Source organism: Sinocyclocheilus rhinocerous, unplaced genomic scaffold (genome assembly GCF_001515625.1).
Source record: "Sinocyclocheilus rhinocerous isolate Xijiao unplaced genomic scaffold, SAMN03320098_v1.1 scaffold1147, whole genome shotgun sequence".
Classification (NCBI taxonomy): Eukaryota; Metazoa; Chordata; class Actinopteri; order Cypriniformes; family Cyprinidae; genus Sinocyclocheilus; species Sinocyclocheilus rhinocerous.
The window spans coordinates 242641-247132 of NW_015660497.1; the positions used below are offsets into that span (position 1 = coordinate 242641).

Sequence of the window (4492 nt, forward strand, 5' to 3'; positions counted from 1 at the left end):
TATATTAAAAATTGTCTTTGATCTTTCAAGCTGTTTAATGGCACTCAGCGGGTGTTGCAGTGCATCAGTCCAAAAGAAGTTAAATAAAAAGCGCCCATCCTTAATAAAAAGTGTCTCACACAGCTCCGGGGGGTGAACAAAGTCCTCCTGTAGCGAATCGATGTGTTTTCGTAAGAAAAATAACCATATTTAAAACGTAATAATCAATTTAAGCTAGCTTGCTCACTGCCGATATGGCTAGCAAAGTTCCTTGATTATTACGCCGGAATGAGAGTATAGTTCCTAGCCATATCGGCCTAGAAAATCGCAATTTTTCATTGTCCGTCGTAACTACAGAAGAGTCAAGTTTTAAATAGGAAAAATATCGAAACTCTTTGGTCATTTTTGAGCGAGATGCTAACGGTCTAATCAGATTCAATTATCTATGCTAAGCTACAGCTAAAAGTGCTACCGCCAGACCCGGAGATCAGCTGAATGGATTCGAAAACAGTAAAACTCAACTGTTTAACTCTAGGGGAGTTGAAAAATTAGCCTATTTTCAAAAATAGTGGAGTGTTCCTTTAAGGGTGAATAATTTATGGACTAATTTTCATTTTTGGGTGAATTAACCCTTTAACTAATGGAAACCAATAAAAACTAATGTTGTAGTTAACATTAACTAACAATAATGCTTCTACGGCATTTATTATGTAAGGTCCACACGATTGGCCCAACGGAGGTATCCAATGGTGGATGAATGTTTCCTGCATGTTCGGTCATTTCAGTGTGCAAAGTTATTAAATTTAGGTTAAATTCAAATCTGACTCCATTTTATTATCTAATCTGACTCCATTTTATTATGACCTCGCATTTGAGTTAGAATGTCAATTATTATTGATCATTTATAGGATAATTTATCTAGACATCAGATTATTATATTTATTCTTTAATATCATTGTACTCGTTCATTCGGGTGCTCATGTCGCTCAAATATATCGCTTCGGCCGTTAGCGCATCTTACGGTCACATTCACGTCAGTCTTGGTTAGGTAATTGGCTAATACTTTAGATGGCCACTCCTATGCTTGCTCATTCTAAAAGTACTTTTAATTAGCCCCCATAGATTTGTACACACTTGAATAAAGCAGCATTATTTCTAGTCAGAGGTCATGACCACTACTATAGATATAAGCCGACCAACATTACTTTCTCTGATAGTAGCTTTGGTATGGTCATGCCATGGTCTCCACATGTACACTTAGCTAGAATAATATTACTATAAACAGAGGTTAGGCTCACCCTATTTAGGCGGGTCGAACAACATCCAGTTGACCTAAACGGAAATTCCCTATAAGCCCTTACAATCTAAGTACACTTGAACTAATACCAAGTGTTAGCCAGATCTCTAAAGATACAGTTGGTGTGCCCTATGCTCCATCTCAACTGAATTTTAGTCCGTTACTAACCTGACGCAGGAAATGCGGTAACAAGGATACAACGTACCCTACTAGAGTCAATAATTACAGAGTAAAACAGAATAAAATCAAATGTAACAATTTATTAATAGTCAGATAAATATGTATTATGCCAATTACATAGCCAATTCAAAGATATCAAATCATATCAATACAAACATCAAACTCTCAAAGATAAATCAAAGAGTAGAAGATGCATACCTGACCTGAAATACATACTGTAGTATGGAGTGTAAAGACACACACCACACTATGGGCTTTCTGGCTACAGAATCGCCCCGATCTTCTTGCAAGATTTCCTTAAGTGCTCAGCCCAAGACAAAACATCCCCCGAAATGGAGACAGGAACTAACAATTTGAATTAGTATTGATGAAGCCAAATTGACACCTTTTGGGACAGATGGTAATTTGCATGGAATGAAACACCCTCTACAGTAATCAAAATATCTCTTAACTCTTAAGATCTGCATTATCTTTTAGTCTACTTTTGTAAAATTGAGACCATTGTACCACTCGCCCTGAGACTATTCAAATGATACCAAACATGACTGTAAATATTACTTGCAATAATGTAGAACATTATACTATTGACCATTCTGAGTGAACCAAGTGGAGGGAGGATGGGTAAGGGGAAGGAAGGGAATGAAAAATAACTGATGCATATGTGAGAGAGGCGTTTTCCCGCATTTTCTCTCAGTGGGATGTGGAGACAGATGTCTGTATGTTAATGCACTGTGTGTGTATTGTCCGTCTCAGAAGATGAAAGTGTCTGAGGTTCTGTAAATCTTACAATTAACCCTAGTTAAACTAATGTAGCTAACCAATGTTAATAAATGGAGCTTTATTATAAAATGTTACCCTTTAGACAAACAATTTAGTTGAATTTTGAAAGTGACGATTGCATTTGTAGCGTGTAATTTCTACATTGCTGGCATCACCAAGCAGGCAGACATAGTAAAAGTAGTATGCTAGTATGTCATTCAAATTTAAACATTGAAAAATTACACACTTCACCTTCAAAATGAAAAATTCAGAGCACAATTGAATTTGGAGAAGGCTGACATGGTTCACTGACATGGTAAATGACTGCTTTCAGTGCATGAAATGTAGAGTGGTAATGTATTATTAAGACTGATCTTTGACCTTTCATACCCTCAAAAGGTTCCTGACTAAGAAGATCATAAAATCAATATGAGACAAAAGAAATGGGATATCTTTGCCCCAAGGCTGAGAGAAACCAAAGAAGATATCTGATGGAGTGATGTTGACCTGCATAGTGAGATGCATGCAACTATATGAGATATTGTGATTAGTTGAGTATGGAGAATGGACTATTTACCCAATATTTGTGTGTGCAGTGTGTTTGTATGCTTATTAGAGTTTATGTTGTTGGCTTAGCAACATGAGAGGAATGCTATTTATATGAGTTGCTGTCTTTGTTGAGTCGATCATGAGGTTTTCTTTCAGTTAGGTTGTTTTCTTAAGATACTTATGTAGGCAGCGTATACAATAGCATGGCAGCTCATTATGTCGGTAACACTTTACAATAACAGTACATGAATTATCATGTACTAATACCTGAATTAATAATTACTTGACTATGAACTAATGATGATTTAAGATATGTATTAATCAAGAACTAATGAAGAACTAACTTAGCTACGACATGAGTCATATGGACTACTGCATGAATAACACTACCTTAATTACATGTTAGTTCCTGCATGTTAGTTAATGTATTAATTAACACTTTGGGGTAAACTAAATCAAACATGCTCTAGAAGCAAGATGTATGAAAATGGCACAATGTAAAATTGTTTATAAATTTGCCACCTGCAGTTGTCACAAACAGTGATCAGATATTTGGTGCTTTTCGGTGGTTTGTAAAGAAGTGGAAGAGCAGAGGTCCTATGGGTATGTCTTGTAGCTAAGCCTAAATGTGTAGAAATGTGGGGAGAAATATTCTTCCAAAAAAGGCGTTGTCTCAAAGTCTGCTTAGGTAACAGATGGAGAAAATAACTGGACTCTAGTTTCTGAAATCCAAATATGTCAACAGGTAAGTTGAGTTTGGTTATCTGTTATCAATTAATTAAATAAATAAATAAATCGTTCAGTCATCACAGCTTTTAGGATAGTTTACTGCTGTAAGACATGCTGTTGCTGCACTTATAGCATACATGAAATCTGTAGCAGATCTATATGGGTGGAGCTAGGGGAGGTTGAGGGTTTTTGATATTGCGCTGCAAGACTGACTTACAGCAAACACAGAACCAAACTATTTAAATGTTTAGCAGTAAGCTCATGGGCAAACAGCTTGTGTCATGTTGTGATGATGCCATTTGTTTGCGGATTACATAATCTATCAGCCTGTGCCATCTAGAGTTTCATGACTGATCTAGATATTAAAAGTAAACTCAGATTTAATGTGTAGAATTAATCTTGGGATTATGTTCACCATTTACTCACCCTCTCATCTTTTCCAGTTAGTGTGACTTTCTTTTGGTCTTCTAGGGAGTACAAAAGAAGACATTTTGATGTTTTCTATGCACTTATCCATTTGTTTACAACTGAACTGAGCTATTTGAACTGGAACTTTCAAGCTTAGAAAATATGATCATATTACCCCAATTTTACAGTCTCTGCACTGGCTATCTATTCTCTATCAGTTACAAAATATTATTACTTACCTACAAGGCTCTTAATGGTTTAGCTCCTGCGTACCTAACTAGCCTTCTACCACGCTGAACAGCAGCTACGCTAATTATGTCTCTATTTGTTTATCTTTTTCTGCCATGGGATTGACATCCCATGGTAACTAGGAATTACACAAGCTCCAGGCTGGATCCAGCCCTTACAAAGACCTGAGATGACCAAACACCTGAGAAGAGATGATGCAAACCCCTCAGAGGACCTCAGAATAGGCCAACCCTGAAACAACATAAACTACCAAATTTTGCTACAAGTTTGATTGCAACATATAATCATTGCTGTTAATAGTGTTCATCGTCTGTTTGATTACGTCATTAACTGAATTTTACC

General features: G+C 36.4%; 1 long non-coding RNA gene across 1 annotated transcript in view; it reads right to left on the reverse strand.

The window, feature by feature from the left end:
- Positions 1–4295, reverse strand: part of LOC107725044 (uncharacterized) — a 7622-nt gene extending 3327 nt beyond the window's left edge. Inside the window, exons 1-2 of the long non-coding RNA XR_001638080.1 lie at positions 4194–4295; positions 3947–3949 (exon numbers count right to left, since the gene is read on the reverse strand). This is a non-coding gene — a long non-coding RNA (uncharacterized LOC107725044). The remainder of the gene's footprint in view (positions 1–3946; positions 3950–4193) is intronic.
- Between the last annotated feature and the right edge of the window lie 197 nt (positions 4296–4492).